General features: G+C 41.5%; 1 protein-coding gene across 1 annotated transcript in view; it reads left to right on the top strand.

The window, feature by feature from the left end:
- Positions 1-6,556: 6,556 nt before the first annotated feature.
- The window catches only part of LOC308383426 (uncharacterized protein), a 43,174-nt gene continuing 33,925 nt past the window's right edge, over positions 6,557-15,805 (top strand). The window contains exon 1 of the mRNA XM_080861374.1: positions 6,557-7,032. The gene's annotated coding sequence lies outside the window, so the exon portion shown is untranslated. The remainder of the gene's footprint in view (positions 7,033-15,805) is intronic.

Here is a 15,805-nt window from a genome sequence, read left to right as displayed (position 1 = left end):
CGGTGCTAATTTAAAAAATCAAGTCAATGAAAGTAGGAAAATGTTTTAATATATACTAATTTGATAGCATTTTGTGTACGTAAACAGGACGTGGCCATTTTGGCCACGAACAAGCTGAGAGGGAGTTTTTTTGTTTTTCTGTCACTGCACAACAACAAAGATGCATAAAATTCATTGATACTGTTAATTATTGCTAATGTAGACCGCTCATAGTTGTCCAGGATTGTCATGTAACCTGCGAGCCCACAAATCCCATTATTACAGTGATGACTGCAAACACGATCTGAATGTTTAAGCTCAGAGTGTTTGAAAGTACACACTAAAGAAAGTGGTTACATTTCTCAGTTTGCTCTCATTAACATTAGAGAAGAGCGGCTGTGAGGCTTGATCCTGCACTGCCCTGACTTACAAAGCTTGCTCTACCCTAGGCAGTTCAAACACAGAACACGTCTTTGTACAAGCACAAGACATAGCAGGCGCTAAATAAACTAGAAAAGATTTGTCACCTGAACAGAGATCGTGTAGTCTATCCCAGCTGTCATGTGATTTACACATAAACTCCACAGCTCATTGAGAATAGCTGACAGCTCCTGCTTTACAGCTGGTCTGTTATAGAAAGTGTCAGACAGAGGCTATGCAAACATTTGACGCATGCACACAAAAATGGAGGAAACATCAGCAGAGTTTGGGTTATACCACTGTACCTTGATCCATTCAGTCCACTGAGGAACACTGCAAGGAGCAGAAATCCACAGAACAACCTGCATATAACCGATGTGAAAACAGTTACATGGGAAAAGCAGCAATGTTCTGACCTGTAATCAGCTGCTCGTGCATCAAATTCAAATTTTATTTGTTACACACACAACCATACACAGTGTGACATGAGGTGAAATGCTTGTAGCTGCGCAATGCCCGACCATTAAATGACTGTGGTTTTACAGTATTTACAATTTACAGGTTATTACAAAATTTACAGATTTAACTTAGAAATTTACAGTAAAAATGTGCAAATAGCAGAAAGAGATTATAAATTATAGGAAGTGTGCATGAAGAAAATCCAGAGTGCGTGTGGTGATGTGATGTGTGTGAGAGTCCAGTCTTATAGTGATGTGATGTGTGTGTGAGAGTCCAGCCCAACACCTGGCTCAGGGCCCGAATAGCCTGGGGGAAGAAGCTCCTCCTCATTCTCTCTGTTTTGGCCTTAAGGGAGCAGAAGCGCTTCCCAGACCTCAACAATGAGAAGAGTCCATTGTTGGGATGGGAGAGGTCCATCATAATCTTCCTAGCTTTGGACTTGCACCGCTTGGTGTAGATGGACAGCAGGTCAGGGAGCTCTGATTGAATGATGCGTTCGGCCGAGCGCACCACTCTTTGCAGATCTCGTCTGTGCTGTTCCCAAACCAGGTGCAGATGTTTCCCTTCAGGACGCTCTCGATGGTGCAGGAGTAAAAGTTCTTAAGCACCTTCAGTGGCAGATGGAAGTCTCTAAATCTTCTGAGGAAGAAGAGATGTTGACGGGCTTTCTTAACCAGGGTGTTGATGTGACAGGACCATGGCAGGTCCTGAGTGATGTGGACACCCAGGTATCGGAAACTGTCCACTCTCTCCACTGGCGTGCCACTGATGATGAGGGGCTTGTAATTCCTCGCCTGCTTTGTAGTGAAGTCCACAATCAGCTCCTTAGTCTTGCTGACGTTTAGGAGGAGGTTATTCTCCTGGCACCAGGTCTCCAGGTTCCTAATCTCCTCCAGGTAGGCCGTTTCGATGCTGTCGGAGATCAGGCCCACAACAACAGTTTCGTCAGCAAACTTGACAATGGAGGTGGTGTCTGATGTGGCTACACAGTCATAAGTGTACAGTGAGTACAGCAGGGGGCTTAAAATACATCCCTGAGGCACTCCAGTGCTGAGTGAGATGGAGACTTGTTTTCCCACCCTCACTGATTGGGGTCTGTCTGTGAGGAAGTTGAGGATCCACTGACACAGTGATGTGCTGAGTCCTAGATCCGTCAACTTGGTAAAAAGCTTAGAGGGAATCATTGTGTTGAACTGTAGTCCACGAACAGCATCCTAACATAATTCCCTCTGCAAGTGTCCAGGTGACTCAGGGATGTGTGGAGCAGGTGAGATATGGCATCGTCTGTGGAACGATTAGTCTGGTAAGCAAACTGAAGTGAGTCGATGGTGGCAGGAAGTGAAGAAGTGATGTGATCTCTCATCAGTCTTTCAAAACACTTCATTACAATTGAAGTCAGTGCTACTGGATGGTAGTCATTGTGGCAAGCGGGCTGTTGTTTCTTTGGAACAGGGACAATGATGGACTGTTTGAAGCACATGGGAACCACTGCTTGGGCCAGGGAAAGGTTGAAGATCTCAGTGAACACCGGTGCTAGCTGGTCAGCGCAGGCAGGGATTGCATCTGGTCCTGCTGCCTTCCTGGTGTTCACCCTCCTGAAGGTGTTCCTCACGGCATGCTCTGTGATGATGAATGTAACGTCTTCACTGGTGCACTCCGAGCACGTGCAGCCGTTTGTTATTTTAATTGTTTTAATTGCTGCAGTGTGGAAGAGAGCATAAAACCTGTTCAGCTCATCAGCCAGTGAAGCGTTGGAGTAAACAAACTGGACTGCAGCAGAGGACTCACACACAGCCTGTCTGTCTAAAGGTCCAGCCTCCACCCAGAATCTTGCAGGGGCCTTTCTGAGCCTGAGACCCACTTTTAACCACCAGATGGCGCCTCATTTCAGGGCACAGCCTCTCTCTATAGTTTTGCATGAACTTTTACTAAAGTGATACAGCGATGCAGCTTCAGGTGGTTTTAATTTTTATTTTTCATGCAACTTAGCTTATAAACCAACACATACTTGATACAATTTAATATCAGGTCCCATCCAGAGTCTCAGTGAAATGTTTCTCATGTATTGTTTCAGTGTAAAGGGGGATAAGAGAAGGGTAGACACTATATTCATTGAGTAGATAAAGTAGGCTGTGCAAAAGTAAGGTGAAATGTAAATCTAGGGAAAGGCAGGGATCTATGCCCTGAACACAAGGGAGCGTACTGAGCTTTCAAACCGCTGCTGTCAAACAGCAGAAAATGTTTTCTCAGAAATGAAAGCCTCTGTGCTTTAAAATTCACCAACATGCTAAAATTAAAAGTTAACGGCCTAGATTAAATTTAGTTCTTTGGAAAAAGGTTAATGGTCTCACTCTGCCCAGGAATGTAGCTGTCCTGGTTTACCTCTGAGCAGGAGCATGCATATTTGTTAACTATGTGAGCATGTCCTGTAGAGTGACCACATGTCAACAGCATTATTATAGTAGGTTACACTGTAGTGGCGTGATATATATCACCAGTACAGAGGTCAGAGGTGGGTGTACCTCACCACTGAACCAGGACTCTTGTGCAGAACACATCTCATAAGTTTAATGAGTGTTCTGTCATTTAGAGCCACAGCAGTTCACACGTCTAAACTCAGCAGCATTCAGATTTTGTGCCGCCTCACAGCGGACAGACTGATGACCTGTCTAGCGTGTACTCTTCCTCTCACCTTATGAAAGTATGAATAACCACTTTGTGTGTGTGTGGAGGTTACAGATTTAAAGATGCTATGATTATTGTTTATCAGAGACCTGGAGAAACAGGATTATAAGCAAGTACAAGTAAATAGACAGCTCAGGTTGGGTGCTTTGGTGGTCTGAAGTTAGAGAGGCAAAGTTGAGCTTGCTTGTACATGTGCAGAGGAAGGATTGTCAAAGGATGTTGAAGATGGAGCTGCCAGGCAGGAGTAAAAGAAGACAACCTCAGAGGAGGTTTGTGAATGAAGGAGGACAGAGGGTTGGTGTGATGTGGGAGGATGCTAGAGATAGGGTGAGATGGATGAAAAATAGTAATTTGTTGGACAAAAGTCAGATTTATTGAAAGTTTCCTCTGACAAGGGAATTTTTGTACCATAATCATAATTCAACTGACACTATTAGTTTCTATAGCAAACCTTCTACAGCCGGCAGGAAGTGCAGCTAGGAAACGGTGCACTGAAAGACAAACCACTAACAGCATAATAAAATAAATGTTGCATTATGATCATTTTATCTCAAGTTTTTTTGCCTTATCAACTGAAAGTTAAATTTGATTGACCACATAGCCTGTTTTTTCTGCCCAAAGTTAACATGAGAGGGAGAAACAGCAACAAAATGTGTGTGTGTGTGTGTGTGTGTGTCTGTTAGCTGCTACTTTAGCCAAGCAGCAGTGTGAGTACAAATTACAACCTAAAAAAGGCAAAAAAAAAAAAAAGTGACCTTTATGCAGCCAGGGAGCCCGACTGTCGCTGTGGAGCTGCTTACAAATTGTTGTAAAACACTCCAAGTTACAGCTGCAAAATTAAAGCAGGTTCTCTTCCATTCCTGAAAAGTCGACTCGTGTTTCATCCAGCAGTGGCTCCAAGCCACAGAATGAGACGCTTCAGAAAACATAGCAGGACCGAGGATATCTGTGACTCGTCCTCCCCTTTCCTCTATTAATGTGTTTTCTCTTTTGTGATAAATGAGTTCAAATAAAAGCAGCTCCAGCTTTTCAGATATTTTAAGATAAAATTAAAAATTTTAACTGGATCTATGAGGGCCGGCTGGCTTTTGTATACAGCACACCAGAAGGTGACCAGAAACTTGTCGTTCCTGACATGGGCGTCACTTATGGCTGCTGTAATGGCATTTGAGCTTCTGATGAGGTCACGCATGAGGCCTTTTCATAGTGAGACACGAAACGAATGCTGAATGAAATAATTTGAAATGTTTCTGCTGAGCTATTTAACAAGTCAGCAGCGCCGCTGTGTGGCCAAATGAGCGTACTGCATCAGAAATCAAACGAGTCGCTGAAAATGAGAGATGTGGATAGTTTTCCATTGTTTCTAATGCAGGACGCTTCGCAGAGCATCACGCACACAGACAGACAAACGTCTTTTTAAATAAATGATATTAAAAGGCTGACTGATGTTAATCAATGATGTAACAAAGTAAAAATACTCCATTACTGTACTCACAGAGTTACAGTATTCGAGGAGTCTCCTGAGAGCTTTGTTTTTACACCAAACATCTGAAGTCAAACGTCTCCACTTTCTCCCCCCTCACATTTCCAAAATGAGCTTCTTACTTTAGGTTTAACACATTTGATATGAATCATTTATTTTGTGGCCACACACCGTCCTGATTTCAAAATGATTTCAGAGTAAAACGATCCTGCTGGTGAATCATCAACAGTGCTTATCACGCATGACTGATGTAGTAGAATAGAATTAGTAGAATTCATGCATCATTTAATGTATCAAATGAAGGATATGTTTGAAGAAAGAGTTTCTAACAGTGTCTTTTTGTTCCTTACAGTAGTTAACCGTGTAACTTTAATGTCTCAAACTTTAAACTTCCAAACCACCAGATTCTTTTAACATTAAACAAAATACTGTTTGTAAATATTAGCTTTTATTTCTCCATATAAAATGAAACAGAAGCTTTTCAGGTATCTTGGAGGCATTTGTGATGAGATGAAAAGATGTGGAAATCTGTTCAGCATGGCTTATTTCTGTGTATCCTCAAGTGGCAGACCCAAAACACGATCCACATTTTAGGATTAGGAGTTCAGTTTATTGTCAACACACACGGGGTGGCTGTAGCTCAGGTGGTAGAGCAGATCATCTCCGACATTCACACAGAGTGTGTGTGAATGTTACTTAGAAAGCACCTAGAAAAATGTGCTTGTGCGAATGGGTGAATGCACAAGTTGTGTAAAGAACAGTAGAAAGAGTAGCTCTATAAGAACCAGTACATTTGCCGTTTACCATTTACATGTATAAATACAGATAAGGCCAGTATAAATGGTGGAATAATTGGGCTGTTTATATCACCCGCTGCAGTGCCTTGCGGTCAGCAGCCGATCAGTTCCCATGACAAAGTGGTCAGGATTCTACAGAGCATCCTGGTATTACCTCACCCTGTGAGGATTTTAATATGTCAGATTATATTCTTTTTTTTTATACATTTGTCAACAGAACACAAGTTTCCACTGAAATCACAGAAAACATACCTGACAGAATCCTTTGGTTGTTCCATATCCACCTGCACAGGAAACACTGGCAGGAAGACCAGGCCAGTGTTTCTTACAGACCTTTGGTTCAATGACAGACACGTCCACCACCGTCGGCTCATCAACAGGTTCGCCACCTGAAACACTTGATTTTCTTTTAGGTTTATTTCAGCACGTGGAGGCTGAATTGTTTGTACTCTGTGAACTAATCGAACGTTCACACACAACTGGAGACACAACATGAAGTAAAAAATAGAAACACATTTTCATGTAACCAACGGCTGTCAGAAGTCAAAGGTCATTTTTATTTGATGCTATTGCACTTAATTGTGTTTTATTTTCCCTCGAAATAACATCTGCCTTATCAATAACTTCGAGTGATCTGATCAATAAACACAAGTTTGAAAAAGTTTGTTTTTGGATGAACTTCATGAACAGGAAATCTAACTCACAACCGGTCACAGTGTGCAGCAGTGAGCACAAAGTCTTCAGTGATGAGGAATTCTCCACAGACATGTTGACCCTTGTTATTCTGAACTGATCCCATGTAGGGTATCGAGTTGTCCGGAGCTTTTGTTCCATGAATAATTCCTGTTGAAAACTCTGGTAAATTAAAAAAAAAAGAAGATGATAAAGTTAGTGTGCCGTTTACAGCCGTAAGATAAATCAGATATATTTGATGTTCACACTGATGCCTTGTAGACATGGTAGAAAACAAAGAAGAAACTTGTGAAGACAGTGCATGGTGCCAGCAGGAAACTCAAACTGTCCTTTACTCAGTAGAAAGACTTTTATACATCACGCGTCTTAGTTTGAAGGCTGGTCTATCGTTATCATCTCGACTTCCTGTCATGCCAACCTCTCTGCAGTGCAGGTTTGATGTACCATTATCTAATGTCAAAAGGGGGATGGTGCGTTACAAAGCAGCGAGAGAGACAGAAAGGCAGGAGAGTTCAGGTAAGAGTTGGATTTTAAATAGAGGGCTCTGTGTGCGGGCAGGCGGAGATGAGGATCCAAATGCAGGACTCAAACACAGAATTGTAACTCAAAACCTCAGCTTTATTGCTGGAGAAATTAAAACATGAACTGAACAAGGGTAGTGAACACGAAAATACTGAACACAGTATACAACACAAAGGCATAATCCGACGGTACGATGCAGCACTGAGCAAGGGCAAACACAGGGCTAATATACACAGGGAAGTAATCAGGGAATGGAAAACAGGAGGGAGACACAGCTGGGAGAGATTGGGGCTAACGAGTCAGGGGATCGAAGCTGGACACACTGACATAAGACACAATCCTTCAAAATAAAACAGGAAACAATACACACTAAACTAAGACACGGACAGAGAGAGACAGACTAGACACTGAACTAAACCAGCAAAAAACATGAGAACACAAAACCTAAGAACTAATCCCTAAACAAGAAGAACTAAAACATAGATTAATCATCATCATCATCATCATGATAACCAAAAAAAGCACCACAAGAGAATAAGAAAACTATCCATAATGCAAAAACACCAAAACATAACAACTCAAAATACTGGGTCAAACTGACCCAGAATCGTGACAGGTAAGGAGATGTCATTTCAGGACTTAAACCAGACTCTAAGAAATTGCTGTGTCTAATTTTGCGATGCTGCGAGTAACAAACTGGGTTGAGTTTGGAGGTTGAAGAGGAACTTTCCCTCGCCAGGCCTCGACAGCCGTCTGTGTTTATCTCATCTCAGTTTATCTCACGCAGTGCAGGGCTAAATTTAAAATTATTAAATACTTAAGACAATGTATATTCTTCTATGACAAAAAAATACAAGTGTTCATTTAAGCAAATAAACAGAGCCGTAAGAGATGTTTTTCAGAAACTGTTGTCTTTATTTTGATTTGCAACTAACAATTTTTTTTTTAAATTTGTAGTTTTTGTTGTGCTCTCTATTATGTGAACCCCTCACCTAATTTGTTATGTTTTTTAACAAATTAAAGCCCAACAATCAAATGATCCCCTGTGAGCAAGCACTAGGCACGGTGGAAAGGAAAAACTCCCTTTAAACAGGAAGAAACCTTTGACAGAACCAGGCTCAGGAAGGGGCAGCCATCTGTCGCGACTGGCTGGGGGGTGAGAGGCAAAAGAAAAGAAAAATGAGAGCACAAGTTAGCTAAATGTTGCTTATGTTGTCTGATATGAACAACGTATGGTTTTCTGGACTGTGGATGAAAAGCAGTCCATCATTACTAGTCTTTAAAAAGGGACTAATCGATCACCAAGGTAGCAATATGGCTCAAGGAGGCCATAGACAGAGTTAAATAGGCAATCACTGTTAAGCACTGAAAAGCCCCAGTAACCTGCAGCTATAATAAGGCCTACTGCAGCAACACCTAAACCTATTTTAAGTAGGCGTTTAGCACCATGACGCCATGAACCACTAGTCGGCACCACATCAGGAGATGGTTCCAAGGCCGGAAAAAAAAGCTCCTCGGGTTCAGGAGCAAGATTCTCCTGTGTTGGAACCACATCAGGAGGTGGTTCCAAGGCAGGAAAATAAAGCTCCTCGGGTTCAGGAGGAAGATTCTCCAGCTGCAGAGGTTCACCAGTGATGTTGTGAACAGCAGCTAATATTTTTTCTTCCTCCTCCCTTCTCAGCTCATCCTTAAGATTATTAATTATTTCTCTTTTCATTTTAAGATTTTCATAAAGTTCATCTATGAGATCTTCGTTATGAACAATCTTGAAATTTTGCTTTTTGACTTTTTCTTCCAGCCAAAATATTTGCAGTGTAAGACTTTCTGTTGTGCTGTTCAGGGTGCTCAACTCCAACTGGAGTTGTTGAATTTTCATTTGAAGCTCCATAGGGTCAGGTATTTCTGTCTCCATCAACCCATACAGTCTTTGTGATTCCTCTCGAATCTCTCCGTCAGACTGTAAATTATTAAATGCTTCGTTTGACATTTCTTTAAACTCTTAATGCAAAGTGTCGACAAGAAAAAAATGTTTGCTTAATTGTTTAAGTTTAAAAACAGTCCCTTTCTGAAAGGTTTCTGGTTTGCTAAACACAACTCGCTGTTTCTGAAAATGTTCCAAGTAAAACTGTGTTTGCAAAGGTGAAGAGGGGCTATTTATAGACTTTCGTGGCAGCGAATTTGACGTCAGCGCTCTTTGAGCCTTTGATCCTTTGTTCGATCACAGGATCACATGACAGCTGTGCGTAATTCTGCACATACTCAGAGAATACCCATTGTGACGCACGGTTTTGTTTTGTTTTGAATTTTTTTAAATACCCTGAAAACAGTCCAAAAAGTGTTGCCAACTTAGCGATTTTGTCGCTATATTTAGGGAGTTTTCAAACCCCCCTTAGCGTCGTTTTTTTTTTTTTTTCTAAAAAGCGACTAGCGACAAATCTGGCGGCTTTTTCTGGTGTTATTGGAGGCTTATTTATGACGACTTTTAACGTGAAAGCGCTTGTTGCTCTCAACAAGCAGCGGGTGCTGCCGTGGGCACATCGCTCGTGCCAAAGCGCTCACAGGCGGAGGATAGTCCTCCTCCAGCCGCTATCAGGGCAGGAGATGTTCACGTGCGTCCAAACTGCAAATGAATCGCGCACGAGCAAAGCCGCCGCTCCCGCACTGACTGTAACGCAGTCAATTCTTCTTTTACTGTTATGCTGTTTTGTGGATCACAAGGTTTAAAACTACTTGTAAACACACACACAGTAACTCCACCCTAACCTGCAGCTGCAGCGCAAATAACAACGAAAATTGTTTGTAAACGTGTCCTGGAGTTTACAGGTGCAGACAGTGCAACAGCTTCCAGGTCATTTATTCTGCCAATATGGCAAGAAGGTCATAACTGCTTCAAGCACTGTCTATATCAGGGGTAGGCAACGCCAGGCCTCGAGGGCCGGTGTCCTGCAGGTTTTAGATCTCACCCTGGGTCAACACACCTGAATCAAATGATTAGTTCATTACCATCCCCCTGGAGAACTTCAAGACATGTTGAGGAGGTAATTTAGCCATTTGAATCAGCTGTGTTGGTTCAAGGACACATCTAAAACCTGCAGGACACCAGCACTCGAGGCCTGGAGTTGCCTACCCCTGGTCTATATGATCTGGTCAGAGAGGCTGACTGCATCACCGCTGATGATGAGTACTAGCGGTTCTGAGACAGGAGAATCAAGCTCCTCAGGTTCAGGTGCACTACTATGGCAATTTCCCACATGCCAAAGCAACGGAAGATTGTGCTTCATTTGAGCACAACACACAGGGAACCAGCAGTCAGTGATGGGCAATAGAGGAAGCAAGAAGCAATCCTGGACTACAATAGGCACAAATACAGCTTGGATAACCTAGAGAGGATGTTAGCACCTCGAGTTGTTGAAGGAAAACTAGCTGCTGGCTCTTTTCTCCAAAATTGGTTCACACATATGCTTGTTTAAGATGCCAAATGTTAATGAAACTATGTATATTCATGTAACCACAATAAAGGGCAGTGCTACAGGGGAACTGACCAAGAGTGCCTGGGGAAGCGGCAGGAACAGTGCTTGGTCCGGTCACTTCTACAGCCCAGCAGGAAGTGCAGCTAGGAAACGGTGCACTGAAAGATAAACCACTAACAGCATAATAAAACAAAATGTTGCATTATGATAATTTTATCTAAAGTTTTTTTGCCTTGTTAATCACTGGAGATCAACTGAAAGTTAAATTTGATTGACCACATAGCCTGTTTTTTCTGCCCAAAGTTAACATGAGAGGGAGAAACAGCAACAAAATGTGTGTGTGTGTGTGTGTGTGTGTGTGTCTGTTAGCTGCTACTTTAGCCAAGCAGCAGTGTGAGTACAAATTACAACCTAAAAAAGGCAAAAAAAAAAAAAAGTGACCTTTATGCAGCCAGGGAGCCCGACTGTCGCTGTGGAGCTGCTTACAAATTGTTGTAAAACACTCCAAGTTACAGCTGCAAAATTAAAGCAGGTTCTCTTCCATTCCTGAAAAGTCGACTCGTGTTTCATCCAGCAGTGGCTCCAAGCCACAGAATGAGACGCTTCAGAAAACATAGCAGGACCGAGGATATCTGTGACTCGTCCTCCCCTTTCCTCTATTAATGTGTTTTCTCTTTTGTGATAAATGAGTTCAAATAAAAGCAGCTCCAGCTTTTCAGATATTTTAAGATAAAATTAAAAATTTTAACTGGATCTATGAGGGCCGGCTGGCTTTTGTATACAGCACACCAGAAGGTGACCAGAAACTTGTCGTTCCTGACATGGGCGTCACTTATGGCTGCTGTAATGGCATTTGAGCTTCTGATGAGGTCACGCATGAGGCCTTTTCATAGTGAGACACGAAACGAATGCTGAATGAAATAATTTGAAATGTTTCTGCTGAGCTATTTAACAAGTCAGCAGCGCCGCTGTGTGGCCAAATGAGCGTACTGCATCAGAAATCAAACGAGTCGCTGAAAATGAGAGATGTGGATAGTTTTCCATTGTTTCTAATGCAGGACGCTTCGCAGAGCATCACGCACACAGACAGACAAACGTCTTTTTAAATAAATGATATTAAAAGGCTGACTGATGTTAATCAATGATGTAACAAAGTAAAAATACTCCATTACTGTACTCACAGAGTTACAGTATTCGAGGAGTCTCCTGAGAGCTTTGTTTTTACACCAAACATCTGAAGTCAAACGTCTCCACTTTCTCCCCCCTCACATTTCCAAAATGAGCTTCTTACTTTAGGTTTAACACATTTGATATGAATCATTTATTTTGTGGCCACACACCGTCCTGATTTCAAAATGATTTCAGAGTAAAACGATCCTGCTGGTGAATCATCAACAGTGCTTATCACGCATGACTGATGTAGTAGAATAGAATTAGTAGAATTCATGCATCATTTAATGTATCAAATGAAGGATATGTTTGAAGAAAGAGTTTCTAACAGTGTCTTTTTGTTCCTTACAGTAGTTAACCGTGTAACTTTAATGTCTCAAACTTTAAACTTCCAAACCACCAGATTCTTTTAACATTAAACAAAATACTGTTTGTAAATATTAGCTTTTATTTCTCCATATAAAATGAAACAGAAGCTTTTCAGGTATCTTGGAGGCATTTGTGATGAGATGAAAAGATGTGGAAATCTGTTCAGCATGGCTTATTTCTGTGTATCCTCAAGTGGCAGACCCAAAACACGATCCACATTTTAGGATTAGGATTTCAGTTTATTGTCAACACACACGGGGTGGCTGTAGCTCAGGTGGTAGAGCAGATCATCTCCGACATTCACACAGAGTGTGTGTGAATGTTACTTAGAAAGCACCTAGAAAAATGTGCTTGTGCGAATGGGTGAATGCACAAGTTGTGTAAAGAACAGTAGAAAGAGTAGCTCTATAAGAACCAGTACATTTGCCGTTTACCATTTACATGTATAAATACAGATAAGGCCAGTATAAATGGTGGAATAATTGGGCTGTTTATATCACCCGCTGCAGTGCCTTGCGGTCAGCAGCCGATCAGTTCCCATGACAAAGTGGTCAGGATTCTACAGAGCATCCTGGTATTACCTCACCCTGTGAGGATTTTAATATGTCAGATTATATTCTTTTTTTTTATACATTTGTCAACAGAACACAAGTTTCCACTGAAATCACAGAAAACATACCTGACAGAATCCTTTGGTTGTTCCATATCCACCTGCACAGGAAACACTGGCAGGAAGACCAGGCCAGTGTTTCTTACAGACCTTTGGTTCAATGACAGACACGTCCACCACCGTCGGCTCATCAACAGGTTCGCCACCTGAAACACTTGATTTTCTTTTAGGTTTATTTCAGCACGTGGAGGCTGAATTGTTTGTACTCTGTGAACTAATCGAACGTTCACACACAACTGGAGACACAACATGAAGTAAAAAATAGAAACACATTTTCATGTAACCAACGGCTGTCAGAAGTCAAAGGTCATTTTTATTTGATGCTATTGCACTTAATTGTGTTTTATTTTCCCTCGAAATAACATCTGCCTTATCAATAACTTCGAGTGATCTGATCAATAAACACAAGTTTGAAAAAGTTTGTTTTTGGATGAACTTCATGAACAGGAAATCTAACTCACAACCGGTCACAGTGTGCAGCAGTGAGCACAAAGTCTTCAGTGATGAGGAATTCTCCACAGACATGTTGACCCTTGTTATTCTGAACTGATCCCATGTAGGGTATCGAGTTGTCCGGAGCTTTTGTTCCATGAATAATTCCTGTTGAAAACTCTGGTAAATTAAAAAAAAAGAAGATGATAAAGTTAGTGTGCCGTTTACAGCCGTAAGATAAATCAGATATATTTGATGTTCACACTGATGCCTTGTAGACATGGTAGAAAACAAAGAAGAAACTTGTGAAGACAGTGCATGGTGCCAGCAGGAAACTCAAACTGTCCTTTACTCAGTAGAAAGACTTTTATACATCACGCGTCTTAGTTTGAAGGCTGGTCTATCGTTATCATCTCGACTTCCTGTCATGCCAACCTCTCTGCAGTGCAGGTTTGATGTACCATTATCTAATGTCAAAAGGGGGATGGTGCGTTACAAAGCAGCGAGAGAGACAGAAAGGCAGCAGAGTTCAGGTAAGAGTTGGATTTTAAATAGAGGGCTCTGTGTGCGGGCAGGCGGAGATGAGGATCCAAATGCAGGACTCAAACACAGAATTGTAACTCAAAACCTCAGCTTTATTGCTGGAGAAATTAAAACATGAACTGAACAAGGGTAGTGAACACGAAAATACTGAACACAGTATAAAACACAAAGGCATAATCCGACGGTACGATGCAGCACTGAGCAAGGGCAAACACAGGGCTAATATACACAGGGAAGTAATCAGGGAATGGAAAACAGGAGGGAGACACAGCTGGGAGAGATTGGGGCTAACGAGTCAGGGGATCGAAGCTGGACACACTGACATAAGACACAATCCTTCAAAATAAAACAGGAAACAATACACACTAAACTAAGACACGGACAGAGAGAGACAGACTAGACACTGAACTAAACCAGCAAAAAACATGAGAACACAAAACCTAAGAACTAATCCCTAAACAAGAAGAACTAAAACATAGATTAATCATCATCATCATCATCATCATCATCATCATGATAACCAAAAAAAGCACCACAAGAGAATAAGAAAACTATCCATAATGCAAAAACACCAAAACATAACAACTCAAAATACTGGGTCAAACTGACCCAGAATCGTGACAGGTAAGGAGATGTCATTTCAGGACTTAAACCAGACTCTAAGAAATTGCTGTGTCTAATTTTGCGATGCTGCGAGTAACAAACTGGGTTGAGTTTGGAGGTTGAAGAGGAACTTTCCCTCGCCAGGCCTCGACAGCCGTCTGTGTTTATCTCATCTCAGTTTATCTCACGCAGCGCAGGGCTAAATTTAAAATTATTAAATACTTAAGACAATGTATATTCTTCTATGACAAAAAAATACAAGTGTTCATTTAAGCAAATAAACAGAGCCGTAAGAGATGTTTTTCAGAAACTGTTGTCTTTATTTTGATTTGCAACTAACAATTTTTTTTTTAAATTTGTAGTTTTTGTTGTGCTCTCTATTATGTGAACCCCTCACCTAATTTGTTATGTTTTTTAACAAATTAAAGCCCAACAATCAAATGATCCCCTGTGAGCAAGCACTAGGCACGGTGGAAAGGAAAAACTCCCTTTAAACAGGAAGAAACCTTTGACAGAACCAGGCTCAGGAAGGGGCAGCCATCTGTCGCGACTGGCTGGGGGGTGAGAGGCAAAAGAAAAGAAAAATGAGAGCACAAGTTAGCTAAATGTTGCTTATGTTGTCTGATATGAACAACGTATGGTTTTCTGGACTGTGGATGAAAAGCAGTCCATCATTACTAGTCTTTAAAAAGGGACTAATCGATCACCAAGGTAGCAATATGGCTCAAGGAGGCCATAGACAGAGTTAAATAGGCAATCACTGTTAAGCACTGAAAAGCCCCAGTAACCTGCAGCTATAATAAGGCCTACTGCAGCAACACCTAAACCTATTTTAAGTAGGCGTTTAGCACCATGACGCCATGAACCACTAGTCGGCACCACATCAGGAGATGGTTCCAAGGCCGGAAAAAAAAGCTCCTCGGGTTCAGGAGCAAGATTCTCCTGTGTTGGAACCACATCAGGAGATGGTTCCAAGGCAGGAAAATAAAGCTCCTCGGGTTCAGGAGGAAGATTCTCCAGCTGCAGAGGTTCACCAGTGATGTTGTGAACAGCAGCTAATATTTTTTCTTCCTCCTCCCTTCTCAGCTCATCCTTAAGATTATTAATTATTTCTCTTTTCATTTTAAGATTTTCATAAAGTTCATCTATGAGATCTTCGTTATGAACAATCTTGAAATTTTGCTTTTTGACTTTTTCTTCCAGCCAAAATATTTGCAGTGTAAGACTTTCTGTTGTGCTGTTCAGGGTGCTCAACTCCAACTGGAGTTGTTGAATTTTCATTTGAAGCTCCATAGGGTCAGGTATTTCTGTCTCCATCAACCCATACAGTCTTTGTGATTCCTCTCGAATCTCTCCGTCAGACTGTAAATTATTAAATGCTTCGTTTGACATTTCTTTAAACTCTTAATGCAAAGTGTCGACAAGAAAAAATGTTTGCTTAATTGTTTAAGTTTAAAAACAGTCCCTTTCTGAAAGGTTTCTGGTTTGCTAAACACAACTCGCTGTTTCT

Source organism: Rhamphochromis sp. 'chilingali' (assembly GCF_963969265.1).
Source record: "Rhamphochromis sp. 'chilingali' genome assembly, chromosome: 2".
Lineage (NCBI taxonomy): Eukaryota > Metazoa > Chordata > Actinopteri > Cichliformes > Cichlidae > Rhamphochromis > Rhamphochromis sp. 'chilingali'.
Note: the sequence above shows the minus strand (reverse complement) of the source record. Positions and strands in the feature narration are given on the sequence as shown.